Source organism: Heteronotia binoei, chromosome 21 (assembly GCF_032191835.1).
Source record: "Heteronotia binoei isolate CCM8104 ecotype False Entrance Well chromosome 21, APGP_CSIRO_Hbin_v1, whole genome shotgun sequence".
NCBI lineage: Eukaryota > Metazoa > Chordata > Lepidosauria > Squamata > Gekkonidae > Heteronotia > Heteronotia binoei.
The window spans coordinates 62048093-62061102 of record NC_083243.1 but is presented as its reverse complement, the minus strand read 5'-3'; the positions used below and the strand labels follow the sequence as shown (position 1 = coordinate 62061102).

General features: G+C 39.3%; 1 pseudogene; it reads left to right on the top strand.

Moving 5' to 3' along the window:
- The first annotated feature begins 11214 nt into the window (after positions 1–11214).
- On the top strand, positions 11215–12025 carry LOC132589580 (zinc finger MYM-type protein 6-like; annotated as a pseudogene).
- Positions 12026–13010: the final 985 nt, after the last annotated feature.

The following is a 13010-nucleotide window of genomic DNA, read 5'->3' as shown; positions in this document are numbered from 1 at the left end:
AAAGGTAAAGATCTTTATCTATTGCTCCGGGACTAAATTAAGATTTATTTGGAAGAAAAATAAAGGTCTGGATACTAATATAAGACACTAAAACAAAGAAGAAGGAGGAGGGGGAAAATTGGAACGGAGAAAATTAAAGTAAAGGCTAAAAAAAGGGGAAATTAAAATTGTTTTGCATACCTGTGGTCAGCTACCCCCTCTGAAAAATAGAAGAGAGCTGCAGAACAACAAGATGTCACAGGAAGTGACATCATAGAAATATCGCGAGACTTCTTTACCATAGAGAACAAGACTTCATGGCAAGAAAGGAAAGTGGTGGCCATTAAGAGAAGGGAAAAAATAAACCTCCTAAGCCTCTCTATGATTACAATCATAGAAAAATATTGGCAGCCATTATAAGAAGGTAATTTTTTTAAAAAAAACTTTTTAAAAAGAACAGGACAGTTAAAAAGAGTGGAGCCAACAAATATCAACGTTTGAAGATCAAATATACTGTACTATGTAATTTAAATCTATTTGGGAGCAATTTATAAGAAAAAGAAATTTTTTTGAAAAAACGGGAAAAATTGCACGGCTGCCATTTTGGAAAATATAAAGTTTTAAAAATTAATATCTTGGCTTTGGAGCTTAGGAGGATGGTGATTTTGGGCTTACCTGAAAGGGCATGCCCTAATCTATAAGACTGCATAGTGTTAAAGAACTTTGGTGACATCAACTTTAGTGCCTATACTTACAATGAGAAGGCAGTAATGTCAGCCCAAAAGCCAGGGAAACAGATACAAACAAAAGCCAAGACACTAGAAGAAGTTAAAAAATCTGGGAAAAAAAGAACAAATGGATGCCATGGAAGCAAGACTGGTGAAGGTAATTTAAGAATCTGTAAGTGAATGTAAGAAGGAATTTAAAAAGGATATAGAAGACCTCAGTAAAGAAGTTAAAGCAATATCAAAAAGAATTCAAGATGTTGAAGATAAAGTGACAGACCATGATGCAAGAATTAATACAGTGGATTTCACTATAAAAAATGCAGGAAAAAGCAGTACTGCAAGATTGCAAATTAATGGAGAATCAGATACGCTTGAGAGGGGTGCCTGGAAAAGATGGAATGGATTTAAGAACATACATAATAAGGAATATTGCTGAATTTATTGGTGATGACCCTGAGGAGACTAAGGGTGCGGTCACACTTACATTAAATCCATCAGCAACCCATCTTTAAAGCGTCGTTATTTCGTATGTCAGATAATCCGCCGCATCCTGTTTCCCGATCAGACAGCATGGAGTTCCGATGGCGTGCCGTGTTGATCCCGTCCCCTGCTCGATCACACAGCGCCCTCCCGGAACTTCTTTCAGATGGCGGCAATCCGCATTAGCGCAGGCGCAGTGCTGGGCGCTAACAGGAGGGTTTGCGGGGTTTCCGGCTATTAAACCTCTTTTTTTTTGTTTCCCCGCTGCTCTATCGATATATCAATATATCGTTGTGTCGAAATGGAATTTTTGAGCTCTTGCTTGGTGGCCGTCCGGTCGCCGCCGCGCTCCGACACCTCCGCGTCTCCCGGCACGTAGGGAGGGATTGGCGGGTGGGCGCCCCCCAGCAGCCTGGGCCGGAGGCTGGAACACATCCCCATGGTGGCGGCCAAAGGTTCTCACGTTCCCCGGGCCGGACACGCGACTCGCACGCACACCCGGCTAGAAGGGAGGAGGGGGACGTGATGTTGCAAACTGCTGTTTAGAAAAGCGCACGTGAAACATAACATCGATGACAGGGAGGAGGAGAAGTGAAGGAAGGTCGCCGCGCCTCTCGGTCCCCCTTTGGAGAAGACTCTGCAGCCGGAGGCAGGAGCGCTGGGTGGTCGCCGCCAGCCCAGGGAAGTCCCGGCCCTCCCCGAGGGCGGCTTTTAAAGTGAAACCATCTCCTCCTCGGAGCGGCCAAAGCTGCCCGCTTTCCTTGGGCTCCGAGAGAATCGTCTTCCTCCCTTCCATATTTCGATATATCGATATATCGCTATTACGCAATAAACTAAAATATTTTTTTTAAAAAAAGGCCGGGCTTGCACGTTTCAGAAGGCCCCCCCCTTCCTTCGATGGAGCAGTGATATGCATTTGCTTGTGGCGGGAAGCTGGAAGCGGGAAGCGCTGTTGCAACTCAGCAACGATTGCCCGTCCAGACGCTCCAGAGCGCCCAGGAAGCGCTCAGGAAACGTCTTGTTCCGGATTAAAAGCAGTGGCAAATTAATCCGCGAGCAAGGCGCATCAGCGTGGGACGGGCACGGGCTAAGCACGCTTCACAGATGTGCATGTGTGAACGTCCCGGTAAAATCCGACATACATGCGGGCTCAACTCATGCCTGTAGCGGGGTTTTTTGGACGTCTGACCGCACCCTAACTATTTTTATGACTATATTTACAGGGTAAATTCAGAATATGCAAGGAAAAACAAACTACCAAGGGATGTGGTAGTAAGATGTGTGACGAGATCTGGCGGGCAGAATTCTAAGTAAACAATATGAAGGTAATTTGGTTGTGGAGGGCAGTGATGTCAGAATCATGAAAGAACTACCAAGAAAAGTTTTAAGTGACAGAAAACTATATAAAAAACTGACTGATCAGTTGAGAAAGAGTGAAATGAGATACAGATGGATTCTTCCAGAAGGTGTGGGTTTTGAATACAAAGGGAAGAAATGTACCATCACAAGTGTTCAAGATATGGAGAAGTTTTTGATGGAAAATAAAGAATTTGGGGGTACAGATTAAAAATAGAAAATCATGATGGATTACAAATTATTATCTTGGAATGTAAATGGACTTAACTCACCACAAAAAAGAAGGGCAACTTTTCATTGGATTGGGAAGCAAAAATGTAACATTATTTGTTTACAAGTACATATCAAACAATTGGAATACAATTTTTTATGGAATAAGCAATTAGGTTTGGAATTTTATTCATTGGCCAAGGAGAAAAAAAGAGATGTGGTTTTTTATGTGAAGCAGGATTTGGACCCAAAACTGATTTTTAAAGACGATGATGGTAGGTTTATTGCAGTGGAAGTGATGTTAAACCACAAAAGAACTTTGTTATTGGGATTATATGCTCCTAATGGAGCTAAAGACTCTTTCTTTAAGGATATCATGCAACAACTTGACCAAGTGACATATTAGCAAATTATGATAATGGGAGACTTTAATGGAACAGTTAAGAATATTTTGGACAGATCTGGGGGGAAAAATAAGGAAGGAAAACTACCAAAATCTTTTTTTGAACTAGCTAAACAAGAAAATTGTGTGGATATTTGGAGAGAGATGAACCCTACAGTGCGAGACTATATGTTCTTTTCAGCAAGACATAACTCTTTCTCAAGGATTGATATGTCATGGATTACAAAAAAATTGGGGTTGATAACAAAAAAAAATAGAGATTCTTCCGAAAATAGGTGCAGATCACAATCCAATAATGTGGTCTGCAAAGTATACTAAAAAGACTTTGAGATGGCGGATAAATGAAGATTTGCTGCAGAAAAAAGAGGTAGTAGAGTCTCTGGAGAAAGAGACCAAAGCTTTCTTTCAACTAAATGAAAATGATGATGTCCAATATCAAACAGTGTGGGATGCATATAAAGCAGTAATGAGAGGCATTCTAATTACATTGAATAATAAGGATAAAAGGCTAAAGAAAAACAAATGATGGATTTACAAAAGGAGATTAGAAAGAAAGAGAGGGAACTTAAAAAGAGGCCAGGGAAAAAGAAAATCGCAAAGGAAATTACAATTCTACAAAAACAATTAAGACATGTTAAATAAAGAAGTGGAATGGAACTTAAAAAGGCTTCAACAAAAATCTTTTGAGAGTGCTAATAAACCGGGAAAATACTTGGCCTGGCAAATGAAAAGAAACAGGGAAAATAAAACTATCAATAAAATTATTTTGGGAGTCAAAGAAATTGTGGATCAGGAAGGAATTAAAAGAGAATTTTACAAATATTATGCAAAATTGTTTAAAAGCCACATGGCGGATAAAGAAAAAATAGAGGCATTTTTACAGAAAATAAATGTAAAACCCTTAACTGACAATATGAAGAAAATTTTAAACGACCCAATTGAAAAGGAAAAGATAGAGGTGGCAATTAATTCAATGAAATTGGGGAAAGCTCCTGGTCCAGATGGATTTACAGCAAAGTATTATAAAGTTTTTAAGGAGACTCTACTTCCAAAGCTTCAGAAATTGATGAATATTATAAGAGCTGAGGGGAAGTTACCTAATACCTGGAAAGAAGCAGTAATCTCATTAATACCAAAAGAAGACAGAGATGCCACAAATGTAAAAAATTATAGACCAATTTCATTACTTAATAATGATTACAAAATATATGCTCATATATTAGCAGAACGCCTGAAGCAGCATTTGAATAATTTTATTAAAGAAGAACAAGCAGAGTTTCTTCCCAGAAGGCAGTTCAGAGACAATATCAGAACAGTAATTGATATAATTGAATACTATGAGAAACATCCAGAAAAAGAAGTGGCTTTGTTTTTCGCAGATGCAGAGAAAGCTTTTGATAATGTACATTGGGAATTTATGTTTGCAGTAATGGAGAAATTGAGATTGGGTGAAGAGAGAATGGTAAAAGAGAGAATGAGAGAATGGTAAAAGCAATATATACTGACCAACAAGCAAGACTTTGCATGAATGCAGATTTGACAGAGAAAATGGTAATTAGTAAAGGAACAAGACAGGGGTGCCCTCTATCCCCATTGATATTTATAATGACTTTAGAGATATTGCTTATGCAAATCCAAGAAGATAAGGAGATAGAGGGTCTGAAATTGAAAGGTTTTTCTTATAAATACAGAACGTTTGCAGATGATGTAATGTTTATAAATGAAAGCCCAACTCAAGTTACACCTTTGCTGCTTCAAAAAATTAAAGAATATGGTGAATTGGCAGGTTTTTATGTGAACAAAGAAAAGTTGAAAATTTTGTGCAAAAATATGTCAAAGAGTGAACAGGCAGAATTACAAAACCTAACAAAATGTTAAGTGGTTTCTAAAGTAAAGTACTTAGGAGGAGAAATCACAACAAAAATATTGATCTATATAAAAATAATTATGAAAAACTTTGGCGGAAAATTGATGGAGATTTATTAAAATGGAATAGGCTGAACCTGTCTATACTGGGTAGAATATCAGCAATTAAGGTGAATGTACTACCAAGAATTATGTTCTTGTTCCAAACAATTCCAATACTGAAAGAAGATAAACAATTTAATAAATGGCAGAGGAAACTTTCAGCATTCATATGGGCTGGCAAGAAACCAAGAATTAAAATGAAGATCTTGACTGATGCAAAAGAAAGGGGAGGTTTTCAAGTGCCAGATTTAAAATTATACCATGATGCAGTTTGTTTGGTGTGGCTAAAGGAACGGATAATGTTATTAAATAAAAAATTATTAACATTAGAAGGCCATGGAAATATTTTTGGTTGGCATGCATATTTGTGCTATGGGAAAAGTAAGATGGATGGTTTTTTCTCACATCATTATATAAGAAGTAATTTGTTCAAAACTTGGCTGAAATACAAGAAATATGGTGATGAGAGGAAACCGCTTTGGATTGTGCCGACAGAAGTAATAAAGTTATATTCTGATGTTAAGGAAGGAAAATGGATAACATACAAACAATTGCTAAAAATACAAGGTGGCAAGGTGGAATTAAAATCAGTGGAAGAATTGGATTATAAGTATAATTTGTTTCAATTGCAACAAATTAAAAGTCTGCTTGAACAGGATATTAGAAATGAAGGAATAAGACAGGATCAAACTGAACTGGAAAGAATGCTGTTTGGCGATAACGAAAAAATGATTTCGAAAGTATATAAATGATTATTGAAGTGGTCTACAGAGGAAGAAGTGATTAAATCTCAAATGATAAAGTGAGCAATTAATATAAATAAAGACATTCAGATGGAACTATTGAAATATTTATGGAAGAACTCTATGAAAATATCGACATGTAATAATATTAAAGAAAATTGTTTTAAAATGTTATACAGATGGTATATGACTCCTAAGAAACTTTCAAAAATAAATAACCAGATGTCTGATCGATGTTGGAAACATAAAAAACATGAAGCATCTTTCTATCACATGTGGTGGACTTGTGAAAAGGCTATACAATTTTGGCAAATGATTCAGCAAGAAATTTCAAAGATTTTGGGTTACAATATAAAGAAAGCACCTGAAATCTTTTTGTTGGGATTACAAATGGAAAATTTTCCAAAACAAGACAGAACATTACTTTGGAACATGCTTTCAGCTGCACGGACATTATATGCGCAGTTGTGGAAGCAAAATAAATTACCAGAAAAATGGACTGGATTGTGAAAGTTATGCATTGGAGCAAAATGGACAAGCTTACTAGAACATTAAAAGAACTTGATATAGATAAGTATAACAAGGAATGGGAGAAATTTCAAAATATGTTGAAAAACAGTGGAAGGTGAAAGGACATTTGGTGATGTTTAATAATTGTTAATTTTTTTAATGTAAAATGTTAACTATAGGTAAAGTAGAATTATGGAAATATACGGTGTTTTTGCATATAAGGATTGGGTTTAATGGACTATAATTAGGATAGATAATACTAAGAATTAAGTATAGCAATATTATAAATGGACTATTAATCAAGATAGATAATAATAGTAATAAGTAATTTTGTTCTTATTTGTATTTTATTATAATCATAAGGGTTGTTTGTTTTTTATTGTTTTTTAATAGGTTCTTAAAAGGTTAATATTACCTTTTATTCTTTTTATATTTTAAGTTGAATGCACCAACGAAGTCACAAAAAAGGGGGAGGGAGATGGGAAATGTGATGCAATATTTTTGATGTTTATTTTTGGATGATAACTGATTAATGTTGCTGAATAATAAACATTGTTTTACTCATGAAGGAAGAATGCCAGCAGGGGGGTAGGGGCTTTCCAGTGTTTTGCACTGAGTGTCACATGTATGACTATCTGCCCACAGGAAGAAGTCTTGGGTGTGTGCTCGATGCAAGGAGCTCCTGGTACTCAGGGAACGAGTTCGTACCCTTGAGGCCAAGGTGACTGACCTGGAGAAGCAGAGACGGTCAGTTAGGCACTCGGGGAAGACTCTCGGGGATGTATTAGATGAGCCCCACTCTGAACGTGGCAGCCCCGTTGCTGCCAGGGAGCATGAGGGTCGAGAGGGAACAGGGCACCGTGCTGAGGATAAGTGGAATGTGCCCTCAGAAGGGACCTCTTCTTCAGTTGGTGAGCAGGTATCCTTTTACGCCAAGGAACCATCCCTGAGCAGGGAGAGAGGGGGGGGGGGTCTTGGTAGTTGGTGATTCGATCCTTAGGCAAGTAGACAGCTGGGTGGCAAAACTGCATACTGACCATATGGTGACTTGCCTGCCTGGTGTGAAGGTAGCGGACATTATGCATGTTGTAGATAGGCTGATAGACAGTGCTGGGGAGGAGCCAGTGGTCGTGGTGCATGTTGACACCAACAATGTGGGGAAATACAGTTGTGAGGTCCTGGAGGAAAAATTTAGGCTGCTAGGTGGGAGACTTAAGGCCAGGATTTACAGCCTTCTCAGAAGTGCTACCTGTTCCACGTGCAGGGCAGGAGAGACAGGCACAAATTAGAAGTCTCAATGTGTGGATGAGACGATGGTGTAGGGAGGAAGGGTTTAAGTTTGTTAGGCACTGGGATGCTTTCTGGAACAAGCAGGAGCTGTACAAAAGAGATGGTCTCCACTTGTCCCCAGATGGAACCAAGTTGCTGGTGCTTAAAATCAAAAAGGTGGCAGAGCAGTTTTTAAACTAAATCTTGGGGGAAAGCCGACAGGAGATGAAATGTCTCTGGTTCAGGAGGACTCATCTCAAAGAGATGAAGGGTTAGCTGTTACTTTTCTACCGGATAATAGATCCACTGAGATGGTGACAAACAGTATGGAGTGTCTGCCTAAGTCTCGAGGCAGCAGGAGGAAGGTTGCTGGCCTAGCTTGCCTGGGAAATTATAGATGTTTGTATACAAATGCTAGAAGCGTTCAAAGTAAAATTGGTGAGTTGGAATGTTCAGTGTTGGGGGGAAAACATAGACATTGTGGGAATTTCAGAAACTTGGTGGAATGAGGAGAATCAGTGGGACACGGTGATTCCTGGATACAAGTTATATCAAAAGGCTAGGGAGGGAAGGGTTGGAAGTGGGGTGGCTCTGTATGTCAGAGAGGGTATACAGTCCAGTAAGACTGAGGTCAAAGAATTAGATTCCCTTCTAGAAATGTTTAGGGTTGAAATACAGGGCCCAAAAAGAAATTTAACTATGGGAGTTTGTTATCGCCCACCAATCAAAAGATAGAGGATGATTATAATATGATGGCAGGATTAAAGATACTGGCTAAACGTAAAAACTGTCGTAATAGGTGATTTTAACTACCCGCAGATTGATTGGGTCAATATGCGTTCAGGTAAAGAGAAAGATTGAGTTTCTAGATGCTCTCAATGACTGTGCTATGGAGCAGATGGTCACAGAACCTACCAGGGGTGGGGCAATCCTGGATTTGGTCCTAAGTAATGCCCAAGACTTGGTGAGAGATGTAAAAGTGATTGCACCACTTGGGTACAGTGACCATAACGTTATTGATTTCACCATTTGTATAAATAGGGAGTTGCCCCAAAAGACCAGCACAACCAAGTTTAACTTTAAAAGGGCTAAATTCTCTAAGATGAGGAGGCATGTGAAGAGAAAACTGAAAGGAAAGGTAAATACAGTCAAAACCCTTGGGGAAGCTTGGAGGCTATTTAAAACTACAATCCTAGAAACTCAGATAAAATATATACCACAAGTTAGGAAAGGCACAAACAGGTATAAGAAAAGGCCTGCATGGTTAACAAACAAAGTAATGGAAGCTGTAAAAGGTAAGAAGCACTCCTTTAAGCGGTGGAAAGCTAGTCCAATGAGATTAATAAAAGGGAACACAGGCTGTGGCAAATCAAATGCTAGACTGTGATCAGGCAGGCAAAATGGGACTATGAGGAGCATATTGCAAAAAACATAAAGACCAACAATAAAAATTTCTTCAAATATATTCGAAGCAGGAAACCAGCCAGGGAGGCAGTGGGGCCCTTGGATGACCAAGGGGTCAAAGGATTACTGAAGGAGGATAGGGAAGTGGCTGAGAAGCTGAATGCATTTTTTGCCTCCATCTTCACTCTGGAAGATGAGACGTGTTTGCCTGCTCCAAAACCACTAATTTTGGAAGGCGTATTGAAAGACCTGAGTCAAATTGAGGTGACAAGAGAGGAGGTTCTACAACCGATTGACCAATTAAAAACTAATAAGTCACCAGGTCCAGATGGCATACATAGATACATAGGTCTGGATGGCATACATAGCACATAGTATACATAGATAAAAATATGGAGCAGAGGTCCATCAGTGGCTATTAGCCACAGTGTGTGTGTGTGTATAAAAAATTTGGCCACTGTGTGACACAGAGTGTTAGACTGGATGGGCCATTGGCCTGATCTAACATGGCTTCTCTTATGTTCTTATCCAAGAGTTCTGAAAGAACTCAAAATTGAACTTGTGGATCTCCTGACAAAAATATGTAATCTTTCATTGAATTCTGCCTCCGTTCCTGAGAACTGGAAGGTAGCAAATGTTACCCCCATCTTTAAAAAGGGTTCCAGAGGAGATCCAGGAAATTACAGGTCAGTCAGTCTGACTTCAATACCGGGAAAGTTGGTGGAAACCATTATCAAGGACAGAATGAGTAGGCACATTGATGAACACAAGTTATTGAGGAATACTCAGCATGGGTTCTGTAAGGGAAGATCTTGCCTCACTAACCTGTTAAAGTTCTTTGAGGGGGTGAACAAACATGTGGACAAAGGGGACCCAATAGATGTTGTTTAATTTGACTTCCAGAAAGCTTTTGATAAAGTTCCTCATCAAAGGCTCCTTAATAAGCTCGAGAGTCATGGAGTAAAAGGACAGGTCCTCTTGTGGATCAAAAACTGGCTAATTAATAGGAAGCAGAGCGTGAGTATAAATGGGCAGTCTTCACAGTGGAGGACGGTAAGCAGTGGGGTGCCGCAGGGCTCAGTACTGGGTCCCATGCTCTTTAACTTGTTCATTAATGATTTGGAGTTGGGTGTAAGCAGTGAAATGGCCAAGTTTGCAGATGACACTAAATTGTTCAGGGTGGTGAAAACCAGAGAGGATTGTGAGGAACTCCAAAGGGATCTGTTGAGGCTGGGTGAGTAGGCGTCAACGTGTCAGATGAGGTTCAATGTGGCGAAGCACAAAGTAATGCACAAGAATCCCAGCTACAAATACAAGTTGATGGGTTGTGAACTGGCAGAGACTGAAAATGTCAAGACAGTGTGCGATTGCAATAAAAAGGGCCAACGCCATGCTGGGAATTATTAGGAAGGTAATTGAAAACAAATCAGCCAGTATCATAATGCCCCTGTATAAATCGATGGTGCAGTCTCATTTGGAATACTGTGTGCAATTCTGGTCACCGTACTTCAAAAAGGATATTATAGCATTGGAAAAAGTCCAGAAAAGGGCAACTAGAATGATTAAAGGTCTGGAACACTTTTCCTATGAAGAAAAGTTAAAACACTTGGGGCTCTTTAGCTTGGAGAAACGTCGACTGCAGGGTGACATGATAGAGGTTTACAAGACTATTCATGGAATGGAGAAAGTAGAGAAATAAGTAGTTTTCTCCCTTTCTCACAATACAAGAACTCGTGGGCATTCAATGAAATTGCTGAGCAGTCAGGTTAAAACGGAAAACCGTTTTAACTCGGCGGGGAGGGCGGGATATAAATAAAAGCTTATTATTATTATTATTATTAAAAAAGGAAGTACTTCTTCACCCAAAGGGTGATTAACATGTGGAATTCACTGCCAGAGGAGGTGGTGGCGGCTACAAGCATAGCCAGCTTTAAGAGGGGATTGGATAAAAATATGGAGCAGAGGTCCATCAGTGGCTATTAGCCACAGTATATATATGTGTGTGTGTGTGGGTGTGTATGTATGTATATGTGTGGGTGTGTGTGTATGTATGTATATGTGTGTGTGTGTATACACACGCACACATATATTGGCCACTGTGTGACACAGAGTGTTGGACTGGATGAGCCATTGGCTTGATACAAGATGGCTTCTCTTATGTTCTTATGAATATCTGAAGTATGGCTTCATACCAGCATCAACAAACCAGCAGCTGCCAAGGTGCCTGATATGCAAAAAGGTCTTTTTTAGCAAAGCAATGGAGCTTTCTAGGCTGATTGGTCATGTGAAGAAGGCACATTCAGACAAAGCAGTCAAGAACCTAATTTTATTTGAATCACTTTGTGGCAGCCAACATTGTAAAGCCTGTTTGCTGCGAAGTATGGAAAGCCACATACAATACGTAAAGAACTCATCCAACCAACAATTAGTGGGGTTCTGGATACTGTTTTGCATAAGTCACCACATGATATAATTAAGATGATTCCTCTCAGCAGTAATAAAGAGCAAAAATGCATAGATGAAATGACTGAAAATGTAGAAGATACATTGTGCAGCATACTAAAGCCAACAGAAATTGCACTTCTGCTGGATGAGTCAATGTTACCAAGTGATGAATCTTTGCTGCTCACTAATGTGCACTTTATAAAAGATGAAAGCTTAACTCAAAATTTGTTGTTTCGCAAGATAATTAAGAACAGATACTAAAGGGGTGTGTGTCAATATTTCATGCTGTAGAACAGTTCTTCAAAGGCAATTAAATTCATCTTACTAACATACTGGTTTGTGCAACTGATAGAGCACCATCAATGACTGGTTGCTACCATGAATGTGTTGCTTACTTAAAAAAATGTCTTTACAATTCACTGTGTCATTTATCAATATCCAGTTGCAAAAAAACCCAAGTGACAACCTGCACAAGTCACACTGTCATTCCTGCAATGAATAATATTAAAGTCCACGCTCTCAAAGATTGACTATTCCAGAAGCTCTGTATTGAGAATGAGGAAGGTCTTGAATATTTGCTGCTTTATACTGAAGTTTGTTGGCTATCAAAAGGCAATTGCATGGGATACTTCTATGGCCTTTTTGACCTATTGAGGAGTCTTTTTGACGGCATGAATACTCTGCTCAATGATGAACCCAAAGAGATTAGATATGGCATTGCTTATGAATCAGAACCAGGGCTTTTTTGGTAAGAAAAAGCCCAGCAGGAACTCATTTGCACATTAGGCCACACCCTCTGACCACCATTGTTTCACGCAAGAGCCCTGCAGAGACTGATTTGCATATTAGGTCAGCCAGAACTGCATTTCCTTACACCAAGCCAGCCAGAACTGCATTCCTGTGCATTCCTGCACAAAAAAGCCCTGATCAGAACTATTTGCAAAGTTCAGCGTAATGAATTTGCAGGTGCAAAGAAATGAGGTCAATCTTATTAAGGCAAAATCTGCCATTTCTACTTTTATTTAAAAGTCTATTCTAATGCAGTATAAGCCATTGTGAGCTATACCAATTTCCAAGCCTGTTTGAGCTAGCAGAGAAAGGTGGAATACAAAACGATAATCTGCAGGTTTCTTTGTGACCATTTGGATATGCTGCATGAAGATATGTCTGAGTTATCTGAGGATCTTCTTTCAATGGAAATGACAGATTAGGTGATAAGTCTGTTTTCAGATACTGGGGAAGTTGGGCTAGTGGACAATGAACTAATTGAGCTGCAAAATGACATTGAGCTGAAGCCATCGTTTTAGGAAGTCGTACCAAGAGTTTGTGTTACAATCCAGCACTATGGACAGCGGTTAAGAAGCTGGTTGTTGCATTTCCAACATCATATCTGGTGAACTTGGTTTTAGTGTGGGCGTCCAGTTTCTCTTAAAGCAAAGAAATCAACTCCAGATTACTGAACACAGTAATGTGAGTCCCCTGCTGAGTGGCTTCAAAGCAAACACTGAATCACTT